Source organism: Oncorhynchus tshawytscha, linkage group LG11 (genome assembly GCF_018296145.1).
Source record: "Oncorhynchus tshawytscha isolate Ot180627B linkage group LG11, Otsh_v2.0, whole genome shotgun sequence".
Lineage (NCBI taxonomy): Eukaryota > Metazoa > Chordata > Actinopteri > Salmoniformes > Salmonidae > Oncorhynchus > Oncorhynchus tshawytscha.
Genome location: NC_056439.1, coordinates 40072426 through 40086814, shown reverse-complemented (window position 1 = coordinate 40086814; position 14389 = coordinate 40072426). Strand labels below are relative to the sequence as shown.

At 40.3% G+C, this 14389-nt stretch overlaps 1 long non-coding RNA gene across 1 annotated transcript; it reads left to right on the top strand.

Annotated features, from left to right (window-relative positions):
* Window positions 1–11500: 11500 nt before the first annotated feature.
* LOC112261974 lies at window positions 11501–13982 on the top strand. The gene is made up of 2 exons (XR_002955262.2): window positions 11501–11774; window positions 12508–13982. It is a non-coding gene; the product is annotated as an uncharacterized LOC112261974 (long non-coding RNA).
* The last annotated feature ends 407 nt before the right edge of the window (window positions 13983–14389 follow it).

The window sequence follows — 14389 nt, the reverse complement described above, 5'->3', positions numbered from 1 at the left end:
AAATGAGAAGTAGACTGTATAAAGGCAATTTATAAAGAAATGATGACCCTTAATCTACTGGAGAACCATTTGGGCTTTAAGTATTATGCATGAGTGAAGCTTTTAGTGAGGTTTAAAGCATTCATAATTTTTGCCCCCCCAAACACACATTCATATAAATAGGTATATTTAATTTTGTCCAAATAATTTTTTTCTTGCTCATGATTTTAAGTCTGGAGTAGGCAGCACCAGTAAGTAAACTGTTATAGGATGAAAGTTCATAAATGTGATTCATTAATAGACAATGTGATTTCCCACCCCCCCATTAATAGACAAGTCGTACTTTATCAAATACCTCTCCATGGTTGCAGAATCATAGCAATTTTTGCAAACTTTCTATTGAAATTGATTATGGTAAGTTCATATTTTTTGAGATTTGAATACCAAGTATGTCTACTTCACCACCCATTTTATTGGTAAATGCTGTCTTTTAACGAACCAATATGTACTCTTCTCATAATTAGGTTTTAGTCCAGAAAGGCTAGAAAAGTGATCAAGATCTTCCATGAGACTGTGCAGGGATCCAGTTTGAGGACTTAAAACTTGAGTCATCGGCATACATTGACATTTTTTATCGCCTGGATTTCTAACCCCTTAATGTTCTTGTTGGATCACATTTGAATGGCTAGCATTTCAATGGCCATAATTAATATATATGGAGACAACAGACAACCTTGTTTTACTCCTTTTAAAAGCTCAATACTTTCTGAGAAGTAACCATTATATACTATTTTACATCTGGGGTTGCTGTACATAACTTTAACCCATTTGTATAAGAGATTCAACAAAATGAAAGTAATCCAGGCATAGATATATAAATTCTAGTCGTACTTTATCAAACACGTTTTCAAAATCTCCTTTGAAGACCAGGCCTGGTATCTTCGATGTTTCATAATGTTCAATTGTTTCAAGTAATTGTTGAATATTACAGTTGAAGTCGGAAGTTTACATACTCTTAGGATGGAGTCATTAAAACTTGTTTTTCAACCACTCCACAAATTTCTTGTTAACAAACTATAGTTTGTTTTGGCAAGTCGGTTAGGACATCTACATTGTGCATGACACAAGTAATTTTTCCAACAATTGTTTACAGACAGATTATTTCACTTAATTCACTGTATCACAATTCCATTGGGTCAGAAGTCTACATATAATAAGTTGAACAGCTTGGGAAATTCCAGAAAATTATGTCATGGCTTTAGATGCTTCTGATAGGCTAATTGATATCATTTGAGTCAATTGGAGGTGTACCTGTGGATGTATTTCAAGGCCTACCTTCAAACTCAGTGCCTCTTTGCTTGACATCATGGGAAAATCAAAAGAAATCAGCCAAGGCCTCAGACATCTTTTTGTAGACCCCCATGGGACACCACCATGGGACCACGCAGCCGTCATACAGCTCAGGAAGGAGACGCGTTCAGTCTCCTAGAGATGAACGTACTCCACAGGTACACCCCCAAAATGACTTTACGACAACAAAGTCAAGGTATTGGAGTGGCCAAAGCCCTGACCTCAATCACATAGAAAATTTGTGGGCAGAACTGAAAAAGCGTGTGCGAGCAAGGAGGCCTACAAACCTGACTGAGTTACACCAGCTCTGTCAGGAGGAATGGGCCAAAATTCACCCATCTTATTGTGGGAAGCTTGTGGAAGGTTATCTGTAACATTTGACCCAAGTTAAACAATTTAAAGGCAATGCTACCAAATACTAATTGAGTGTATGTAAACTTTTGACCCACTGGGAATGTGCTGAAATAAATAAAAGCTGAAATAAATAATTCTTGCTACTATTATTCTGACATTTCACATTCTTAAAATAAAGTGGTGATCCTAACTAACCTAAAACGGAATATTTTGTAGGATTAAATATCAGGAATTGTGAAAAACTGAGTTTAAATGTATTTGGCTAAGGTGTATGTAAACTTCAACTTTATCTCCAGTATATCATCCATGTAAAAAACATGTCTGATCAGGATGAACAATATCTGGGAAAACCACTTTTATTTTATGTGCTATGCATTTTGCCAGGATTTTTACATCACATTATAAGAGGCCTCCAGTTCTTTTAAATGGACTGGATCTTTATACTACTACCTGTGTTTTAGTAGTAATGAAATCAGACCTTGATGAATACCTGAAAGTCTGCTATTTTTGTAGGTGTAATTAAAACATGCCAATAATGGATCTTTGAGTACATAAAAAAAGGTCTGATATACCTATACTCATATACCATCAAGCCCTCGTGTTTTTCCAGACTGAAAATATTTTATTGCCTCAAAGTTCCTCTTCTATGAGTTGGCCTTCATACAGGTCTTTCTGTAAAGTTGTTAATTTTACATTATTATTATTAGGTAAGAAATCCTTAAGTTATCATCATTCTGTGAATATAGAGGAAACTGAAAAGAGAACATGTTTAATATTTTGCTTCCTCTTTCAAAATATGATTTGAATCATGGATGACTATTTGCAACGCATTTCAGCATATTTTTGGTAGCATTTCTATGTTAAATTCAAGAAACATTTTGTGCATTTTTCCACCCTGTTGTAAGTCAGGTCCTCACCAGACATAACCGGCAACAACGTCGCCTATGGGCACAAACCCACCGTCCCTGGACCAGACAGGACTGGCAAAAAGTGCTCTTCACTGATGAGCGTTACACCGAGGCCTGTACTCTGGAGCGGGATCGATTTGGAGGTGGAGTGTCTGTCATGGTCTGAGGCGGTGTGTCACAGCATCATCGGACTGAGCTTGTTGTCATTGCAGGCAATCTCAATGCTGTGCGTTAAAGGGAAGATTCTCCTCCCTCATGTGGTACCCTTCCTGCAGGCTCATCCTGACATAACCCTCCAGCATGACAATGCCACGAGCCATACTGCTCGTTCTGTGCGTGATTTCCTGCAAGACAGGAATGTCAGTGTTCTGCCATGGCCAACGAAGAGCCCGGATGTCAATCCCATTGAGAACGTCTGGGACCTGTTGGATCGAGGGTGAGGGCAAGGGCCATTCCCCCCAGAAATGTCCAGGAACTTGCAGGTGCCTTGGTGGAAGAGTGGGGTAACATCTCACAGCAAGAACTGGCAAATCTGGTCCAGTCCATGAGACGGAGATGCACTGCAGTACTTAATGCAGCTGGTGGCCACACCAGATACTGACTGTTACTTTTGATTTTGACCCCCCCTTTTGTTCCGGGACACATTATTCAATTTCTGTTAGTCATATGTCTGTGGAACTTGTTCAGTTTATGTCTCAGTTGTTGAGTCTTATGTTCATACAAATATTCATACAAATATTTACACATGTTAAGTTTGCTGAAAATAATAAAATAGTTGACAGTGAGAGCAGGTTTCTTTTTTTGCTGAATTTATAATCTGGACTGTTACTTTTTCTATAGCAAAGAAAACAAGTGGTAGCATATGTGACATGATTCAGGAATCTTGGCGTATGTCGTTTGTCACGACTTCATAAGAGAGCTTTTCGAAAGTAAATATTTTTTTCAAAATGTGTTTTTTTTGACAGAAATGCTTTCTAGAACATGTGAACTTTCCTGTGCCTTAATATCAAACTTGTATGTTATCTGTAAATAGGAATAAATTACAAGCAGAGTTGGTTTCGCCACAGAGAAAGGGAGCAACCTTCCCGCTAGCCATGATTGGCTGAGAATGAGTGGGTTGGACATGCTGAGAGATGAGTTTGGATTGGTCTGTGGTGTTGCATCTTGTGTCTATAAAATGAGCTGCTCGTAATGCGTAGATAATCCTTTCTACTGCAGTTTTTTCGAAAGATATAACCTTAGCCATAGAGAACTGCAAATATGTTGCTTCTGCTCTCAATAACATTGCTACCCTGAATTGATCAGGCACTATTGACAAAAGTCAGTTGGAAAAAGTTGTGATGCACTACTTTCTGGAGGACAATCATGCCATGATGACTCTCTCTTACTCTGAAAATGAATCAGACGATGAGGAAATCCCTGATTTAGGTAAAAACGTTACATGTCTAAACAAAAGACACAAAGTTAAAGCTTGCTGTTAGCTAGCTAACGTTAGCTGAGGTTAGACGGCTGGCTTGCTAACGTTACTCTTATGGATTGGGATTTGAGTTCATTTTTTAGCTAGCTAATGTTAAATGTCTAAACAAAAAGACCCCAGGTGAAAGCTTGCTGTTAGCTAGCTAACAGTAGCGGAGGTTAGATAGCTGGCTTGCTAACGTTACTCTATTGATTGGGATTTGATTTCATTTTTTTATTTAGGTAATGTTAAAATGACATGTCTAAATAAAAGACCCCAAGCTAAGGCTTGCTGGTTACACCTGAAGCATGAGGACTTGCTGCGAGTGGTGAATTTCATCAACAACTATGCAGAGGACAATGCAGTAATATTACGAGGATGCCACCCAGGACACAAACACCTAAGACAGGGAATTTTTACTAGGATTAAATGTCAGAAATGGTGAAAAACTGAGTTTAAATGTATTTGGCTAAGATGTAAGACTTCAGTTGAAGTCGGAAGTTTACATACACATTAGCCAAATACAATTAAACTCAGTTTTTCACAATTTTTCACAAAATCCCTGTCTTAGGTCAGTTAGGATCACCACTTTATTTTAAGAATGTGAAATGTCAGAATAATAGTAGAGAGAATGAGTTATTTCAGTTTTTAATTCTATCATCACATTCCCAGTGTTTCAGAAGTTTACATACACTCAATTAGTATTTGGCAGCATTGCGTTTAAATTGTTTAACTTGGGTCAAACGTTTCGGGTAGCCTTCCACAAGCTTCCCACAATAAGTTGGGTGAATTCTGGCCCATTCCTCCTGACAGAGCTGGAGTAACTGAGTCAGGTTTGTAGGCCTCCTCCTTTTCAATTCTGCCCACAAATGTTCTATAGGTTTGAGGTCAGGGCTTTGTGATGGCCACTCCAATACCTTGACTTTGTTGTCCTTAAGCCATTTTGCCACAACTTTGGAAGTATGCTTGGGGTCATTATCCATTTGGAAGATCCATTTGCGACCAAGCTTTAACTTCCTGACTGATGTCTTGAGATGTTGCTTCAGTCTATCCACATAATTTTCCTACCTCATGAAGCCATCTATTTTGTGAAGTGCACCAGTCCCTCCTGCAGCAAAACACCTCCACAACATGATGCTGCCACCCCCGTGCTTCACGGTTGGGATGGTGTTCTTCGGCTTGCACGTCTCCCCTGTTTTACTCCAAACATAACGATGATCATTATGGCCAAACAGTTCTATTTTTGCATCATCAGACCAGAGGACATTTCTCCAAAATGCGTGATCTTTGTCCCCCATGTGCAGTTGAAAACTGTAGTCTGGCTTTTTTTATGGCAGGTTTGGAGAAGTTGCTTCTTCCTTGCTGAGAGGCCTTTCAGGTTATGTCGATATAGGACACATTTTACTGTGGATATAGGTACTTTTGTACCAGATTCCTCCAGCATCTTCACAAGGTCCTTTGCTGTTGTTCTGGGATTTATTTGCACTTTTCACACCAAAGTACATTCATCTCTAGGAGACAGAACACGTCTCCTTCCTGAGTGGTATGACGGCTGCGTGGTCCCATGGTGTTTATCCTTGCATACTACTGTTTGTACAGATGAACATGGTACCTTCAGGCGTTTGGAAATTGCTCCCAAGGATTAACCAGACTTGTGGAGGTCCACAATGTTTTTTCCGAGGTCTTGGCTGATTTCTTTTGATTTTCCCATGATGTCAAACGAAGAGGCACCTAGTTTGAAGGTAGGCCTCGAAATACATCCACAGGTACACCTCCAATTGACCTCCAATTAGTCTAGCAGAAGCTTCTAAAGCCATGACATCATTTTTTGGAATTCTCCAAGCTGTTTAAAGGCACGGTCAACTTAGTGTATGTAAACATCTGACCCACTGGAATTGTGATACAGGGATATATAAGTGAAATAATCTGTCTGTAAACAATTTTTGGAAAAATGACTTGTGTCATGCACAAAGTAGATGTCCTAACCAACTTGCCAAAACTATAGTTTGTTAACAAGACATTTGTGGAGTGGTTGAAAAACAAGTTTTAATGACTCCAACTTAAGCGTATGTAAACTTCCGACTTCAACTGTACTTCATGAAGGCATGTCATCCAGCAAAGGCAGCACAGTCATCAACTACATGCACCATTTCTTCACCAACTGCGGAGTTGGGGAAACACGTGTGCATCGGAATTGTGATAACTGCAGTGGCCAAAACAAGAACAAGTTTGTGCTCTGGTATTGTGTCTGGCGGACCATGCACAAGCTCCACCACAGTCTGGACCTTCACTTCCTGATCACAGGCCACACCAAGTTTGCCCCCGACTGGTGCTTCGGGCTCATCAAGCAGCGCTTCAGAAAGACCAGAGTGAATACTTTGTCTGAGATTGCTGGTGTTGTGAAGGTACAGCACCATGACAGGGGTCTACATCCCACAGCTGGTTGGACTGGAGGATGGTACGGTGCTGTTGGAAAGCTATGGCTTGCAACAACACTTGACTCCGTACTTCAGGCCACTGCCACAGACCAGCAGACCAGCACTTCAGGTGAATATCGTTTTCATTGCATTGTATGAGGTTATTCTTATTCTTATCTAAACTTGGGAGGTGAATTGATGTTGGGCAAGGTTGTAATGTCTTCTCATTTTTTATTTTTTTGTTATTTCCTGTTTTACAGCTTCAATGCTCTGGAGCCTGGTGGTGTTGTCGCCAAGGAGCATTCAGACTCAGTCGGGACCAGGTTTCAGCTACTGCGCAATGCTGACATCCTTCGTCCCTGAGATGGTCTGCCTTTTCATGCACCATCTGGACTGGACACAGCTAGACAAACGTATCTTTTTGAGAAGATCAAGGAGTTTTGCGACAAAGAGGCTATGGACATCACTTGACCTGCACCAAAGTCAAGGGCAGGGCAGAAACGGGCTCCCCGAAAATAGATTCCGTTTTTCATTTGTGGTTCGGACAGAACAGTCATCAGCACTATCTGCAGTGTCTCTATTCAATTGACTCTCTCCTAACACACACGCCATATGTTGCTGCTATGATTTTTTTATCCTGCTGCTCAGCCACTTTACCCCTGACTGAGCTCGCTTTTATCCAGAGTTCTCAGTTGTCTTGAACGCACTGTCGGAAGTCAGAGATTACCGACTTCCAAGTTGTTTTGAAGGCTCCACTAGAGACTACCTCTTGTTTCTGAATAGGGTTACCTCTAACAAATAAGCCCTTGTGTCTGTATTGATGTGAGAAATAGGCATATCTACACAGTAATGGTGGCTGGCTGCGATATTAACTAGCCTAATAAGTTTGTACTGAGGTGATAGCCCTATTTTAGCTAAAATGACAAATGAAATTCATTAGATTACTCTGGCAATGAAAAATATGTACAAAAATGTACATGTGGAAGTTTCAAATCAAATCACATTTTATTAGTCACACGCGCCGAATAGAACAGGTGTAGGTAGACCTTACAGTGAAACGCTTACTTACGAGCCCCTAACCAACAATGCAGTAACATTTAAAAAAAAATATGAATAAGAATAAGAAATAAAACTAACAAGTAATTAAAGAGCAGCAGTAAAATAACAATAGCGAGACTATATACAGGGGAGTACCGGTACAGGGTCATTGTGCAGGGGCACCGGTTAGTTGAAGTAATATGTACAGTGGGGCAAAAAAGTATTTAGTCAGCCACCAATTGTGCAAGTTCTCCCACTTAAAAAGATGAGAGAGGCCTGTAATTTTCATCATAGGTACACTTCAACTACGACAGACAAAATGAGAAAAAAAAATCCAGAAAATCACATTGTAGGATTTTTAATGAATTTATTTGCAAATTATGGTGGAAAATAAGTATTCACCATTTTCAATACAACCTTGAAACATAAAAATTAGGGGCTTCTAGCAACTCCCAAAACTGTCTATAGAATTCAACTGACAGGCCATCAGGACCAGGTGATTTTCCTTTTTTAATTTAATTCAGAACCTCTAATTTCTTCTATTGACCCAGGTGAATCGGAAACTGAGTGGAAATCATCCTCAATCACAGCTCTGGCTCTTGTCGTAGCTAGCTAGCATGCCTGCCATCTTTTGTGAGGCTTGGATATTCCGTCTTCTGTTGTCTTTCTGTCGTGTTCTTCCCATTCAACTTGGGAAGAACCAACTCTAAACTTGCCATACGTAGCTAAAACAAGTTATAGTTCGTTTCTTGCTACATTGATAGCCAATATTAGACTGATAACCACCTAACCCTCAAAGTTGCTTGGACAATAGAGAAAATGCTCCCTCTCACAGCGACGCCATCTTGGCTCCCCCGAAAAGACCTTTATCGAGGTTATTTCCTTATTAACAGGTGATGTCAGTGGTCAGCATGTGGGAGAAGTCGGGGCTCAGGGATGATAGACCCTGAGTTACCCACTGGTAATTATGAGTTGTAGGGGCATTCAAGTGATTGGGCTAAATTTAATTAGATCTACAAGGATAATAGATTAATCTGCCAGTATTTTTTATTTAGAGATTCCGGTAAACTCTGTTGTTTTTCATGTTTTACCAATTAGTATTGGATTATTCCCCATGGCAGCCAATTGTTAGATTAGAAACGGAACATTTTTTTCTTAGTTTTCAGTTGGCTTTGGCCGAGACCTCACCATTTTTCCTTTGCAGGGAGAAATATTGCTTTTGACCAAATATTTCACATTTATAATATTCCTGTTGCTATTGTTATATGTAAATACAAGTAATTTGTTTGTAGAGTGTTAACCTTCTTCACCAGTTCTCTTACCATTTTTTACCATTATGTGATTAGCTCACCAGTTGGTGTATCGGTAGGCCTAATGTTAATTCTCCTGAGAGGAATTATGGTCTGTTGTTTTTCTCTTACTATAAATTGTTATTGTTAATTTTTTAAAGTAATAGTAATGTCAGCATCCACGACGGCAGATACAGCAGCCTCGGCGACTGGAGGGCTACATAGTCAACCATGCACGCACTCTAACAACCGCTTCAAGGGGACATGCCCAACGAGGTGAGGGTGAGCCCTCCCCAACAGGTCATCTTTAGGCAAGCCACGCCCCCAAAGAAGAAGGCCTGGAAGAGGCATCTGATGAAGAGGAAGGGGATCATCACCAACCTCAACAAAGTGAACTGTTGCAAAATCAGCAAAATGCAGAGAGCGCTGAGTCTGAGAGCTCAGATGAGGATTCTTATCCAGTAGTCATCAACAGGCCACGTAGGGATGAAGAGAGCCGACAGAGTAGCACACAGCTAGTATCAGATAATATTGAGAAACGTGGTCAGACTGATAGAAACTTCACTGTGAAGGAGTGCCAACCAGTCCTCAGGGAGAGCCCAGAGAGGACGGGGGTAAATATGGAAACAGCTGAAGGCTCAGAGACTCAATCATCTCATGACGAAGTGGACACTGATTCATTGGGGTCACCCATGACCTTGCCCTGCCGTTCAGCCTGGCAGAGGAGGCCCAGAGACATTCTAACCTATAACACTTTAAGGCTGCCAAAGCTCTTATCAGGATACAAACTAGAGATGCTCAGATGTGTATATATTTTCTTGTTTAACTTTACTAATCCAAATGTGATAATATTTAGTGGGGGTTGTGTCTTTGTCCATAAAGGTAAACTGGGCATGTCTATATAGTTATATGGCTGTTAGCCCAGTTTTCCCTAGTGTTCTCAAGACCAGAACATAGATCCTCTGTGTTTGTTTTGAGGCCAGTGAAATATTTGGGCCAAAATTTAGTTTTTGCAAGGGGGTGTTTTAAGGGGCTTAATAAAGTTGTCTTCCAGCCACTAGGGGGTACTCTGGTGAAACCCATGGGTAATAAAGAAATATTGTTTTAGTGAATTGGGGAGAGGAAGAAAAATGAACAAAAAGTGCTGTAAACTGCTGTTACTTCTGCTGACATGATTAAAAGTAAAGTAAACAGTACCTTTTGTGTTGTAGTTTATATTATAAGCTCATAGAAAGGGTAACACTAGCAAAACAGTCCTGTAGTGTAGCATTCACTTCATCTGACCATTCTTCAATTCACTACTGAAGGGACATATGAATGAAATAGTATTGTGGTAAATAGTTTATATTTACCGGAAGAGGTCGATATAAGAGTATTTTTTGTTGTTGCCATTTATCAGGCAAATTATATTTTATTTTGAACATAAGCTAGACAACCTATAGGCCTACTATTGTAGAAAATGACCCCATCACATTCAGGGAGGACAACCGTGATAAACTCTGAGGAGGAGAGACCATAATGGTATCAAGCTTTTCAAATTATAAACCTGTTATAATATTTTCTGACCGTTAAATAATAAATGCAGGCCATTTGTGTTACTGATGTCACACCCTAAGATGTAAAGGAAGAGGCCTAATGCGGCATTCATAATCAAGTGTGAATGTGGTAATTACCAGTTGTGAAGTCGTAGACATCAGTTGGATGCATTCACATGCTTTGAATTCGTTTGGCTAATGGCCAATAAACTGTGTCAACCATAAACTAAAAGTAGGCTGCCGCTATCATAATCACAAACAAATTATAGTTACATTTATCAAGGTAATTTCCTAAGTACATGGCATCAGAGGTCTGCATGTGGAAGAAATTGGAGCTCAGGGAATTATAGACAAGTTTCCACTTGTAATTACAAGTTGGAGGGGCGTTCATGTGGATTCCCACTTGGTTATGAATGCAGCATCAGTGGTGTGGTTTATGGGAGGTTTCAAATAAACTCATAAAGTTAAATAGACATCCCATCATTGTCCCATTATGGCATCTGTGAAAGCACAGGCAGCACCATTGAGGCCATCTCCATTTTGAATTAGTCAATGTTCTTAAACTACTACTTCTGAGTTGGCAAGCAAACATAAAGTGTGCGTACTGCCACCAGGATTGTGATGTTTGAACAAAAAGCCAAGGTTGGCGATATACTGCAGTTATGTAATGTTTGCTCATGAAATCAAATCCAATTTTATTGGTCACATACACATATTTAGCAGATGTTATTGTGGGTGTAGTGAAACGCTTGTGTTCCTAGCTCCAACAGTGCAGTAATATCTAACAATTCACAACAACATACACAAATCTAAAGAATTCACAACAACACACACAAAGAATAGAGTTGAGAAATATATAAATATTAGGATGAGCAATGTTGGAGTGGCGTTAACTGAAATACAGTAGAATATAATAAATACACATGAAATTAGCAAAGCAGTATGTAAACATTATTAAAGTGACTAGTGTTCCATTATTAAGTGACCAGTGATTCCATGTCTACAGTTGAGCAGCCTCTAAGGTGCAGGGTTGAGTAACCAGGTGGTAGCCGGCGTGATGAATGTAATTTATTGGCTGATCCCGCCTGCCGACCTGTATAGAATTATGTGATCCTTCCATAACCTATAGGATGTCCCTCCCAGTTGACTACTTAAAAATGGTGAAAGTCCTCAATAGCGCTTGGGGGACTAGAGTCCTCTATCTATCTCTATGGATAGGGGGACAGGGAGACTGGATAGGCAGTTGGTTTTGGGGATTCGCACTGTTGACCCGACGTCACAATCGGTGGGGGTTATAAAAATCCCCTGAATTTATACTGCAGTCATTCGCAGTGAGAAAAGCCGTAGACAAAGCAGTCACACCGTAGATAATTGGAACAGAGACAGCCAACAAAATGACGACCGTTTACATTGGATTCCTTCTCCTTGCCATGCTTTTTTCATCACAGGTAAGAGCGTTTCTTCTAACAAAACTCGTTGCATGTTTGATTTTAAGTCTACTCAGTTTTCATTAGGATAACGTTACCTACCTACCCATTCTGGAAAATAAAGGCATTTCAACAGGTGCAACATTCAAAATGGCTATTCCTTTTTTTTTTTTTTTTTTTTTTTTACGGTTTCAATCTAAATGTTGGATTTACTTAATGTATTTTCTCATTGACAAACTAATGATGGCGCGGGTAATTGGCCTCCAGATGTTTTCAGTTAGTCATTTAGAATATTTGGCGACCTAGTGTGCCATAATTTGAGTCAAGAGACATGACACCGTAATGCCTCCTTTCAGATAGTCTTGACGTGAAATGACTTCAGATAGGTTTATATCATTTGAGTGCGACTATTTTCTCTCCCCTGCGAAATTCAACTGCAGGATATTGTCCGTCACCCTATAGGCCTAGACTAGGGAAACGCATTTCCCAAAAGGTGATGCCACTCAACACCAATAACATGCGTATTAATTTAAATACATTATGTTAAAACATATTGCCATAGGATTGTCTTATGCCACACCCATTTGTGTGCCTAAATCTAAACTTTACGCATGTGTTTTTGCTCTTCAAAATGAGTTGGCCGGAAGTTATTAGATGTTTTGTCCCTATTGTCAAATGTTTCAGGTTAACTTTTTATGTTTCTCCCATCTGGCCAATGCCCAGTCAATGATGTGCCCCTCTCCTCTTGTTTTAGGTCCATGCGCAGAACACTACCACACAGTCCCTTCCTACGAATGTGACCAAAGCTGACTTCACGAATTCCTCGATGCTCAACGTCAGTACCACGAACGTCAGTACCACGAACGTCAGTACCACGAACGTCAGTACCACGAACGTCAGTACCACGAACGTCAGTACCACGAACGTCAGTACCACGAACGTCAGTACCACGAATGTCTCCATTCCTCAAGGAGCCAGTGTGACCTTGCAGTCCAGTGCATTCACGCTCCTCATCCCTGTGGTGGGCTCGCTCCTACAGGGCTGCTTCTAGAGGGTTCATCTGCACTGAACAAAAGCCAAGACTAACATCGGCAGCCTAGATGTGCAAATGTTTTACAAAGAGCACATTAATTCTCGGAAGGTAGACATTTGCGCACCTAAGCTGCGGGATTCGGCGGCATGGGCAAAAACACTACTTTGTGCTCGCACCTCCTGGCTGCTTCAAACCGTAGGCCTACACTCTGCTCACTGGCCCCAAGGCCATGGCCTGGCAACAAGCTGTCTCACTGCAGAATGGGACATTTGTCCATATACCTTTTTGAGGTTTAGGCATTAATTCACAAATGGGTAAGGTTTGGGATAGGGTCAAGTCATTTAAAGTGCCTAGCACTGGGATTGAACACATGACTAATTAATGGTAATAGTGCTCACCGTTGCCCCTAGTGGCCAATTTTGAAGTAATCTCCTGACATCCTGCTTACCTGGAAAGATGTCTAATTTTGCAGTGGTTCTTTAGTGACCTGGCTGTTGCCTCCATGGAGGCAGGCCATGAGGCTCTATTAAACTCTATTCTTTGACTCAATATTGTGTAATTGCAGACTGCAATTCATGGGGTTTCTGGATATCAGGAGAAGCACATTGGTGCCTGGTTTTCCTGGTAAAACACCCTGAATTTGTCAGTTCTGGTGTTGAGACCGTTTCTTGACATTTGTTTACAAGGCAGGTAAGGATAGTTAACGTGGTCGGTAAGGATAGTTAACGTGGTCGGTTAGGTGACTTTGTGTGCCAGGTTAGGAGAATGAGGTAAAGTGTTAGCTTTAGATACTGTTGTCCCCAACGTGAACTACATGGCCACGGACCAGTGGTGCGCGTCAAAGTGCGTTTCTTAATCAAGTTACGCCCCTACTCCTTTGCTTCACTTGGTCCCACTGTTCCTGATTTCAGACAGCAGAGTTTATCTTGTGTACATTTTGGCTGTGCCTGGGGAAATCAGCAACTGTTTGAGGTGCATTGGAAAATAACAGCCTATATTTGTCTGATCTGTGGCACTTATGTCCTTAACAGTGCTATTCTTAATCCTGCAACTGCAATGGATACTTTGTCAGAGGCTTGATGTAGCCTACACTTGTGATGAACTTATTGCATTTTATATTGTAAACATGTGACTTATGTAAGTCAGTGATGCTTTTAGATCTCTTTATGTCAGGTTCAATAAAGCTTTGAAATGTGTTTGTCATGATTAATATTTAATGTCCTTGTACAATAAAATATGACATTTAATATAACTAACTTATCCTGTCAATTCCAAAGCTTGGCATTCATTGGCTTTTCTTGTCTGTCTTACAAATCCAATGCTGCAGGTCTTTCTCAAATGACTGGTTAACAATTGTGCCTTACAGAGTTTTCTATTGCTGCTTAGCAAAGGGCAATTTTTGCTAGAACTGTTGGGGGAAAATCTGTTAATGGGTCACCATAGAAATCCATGCTGTCTTCAAATGGCACTTACACCAACTTCTGTGGCAAGGCCTAACATTAAGTATTCAGACCCCTTGACTTAAACAAGTTAGACTTATAAAATTCATTAAATATTTTGGATACTCTACACTACACTTGGTTTGACTGTCAACGATGTGAAA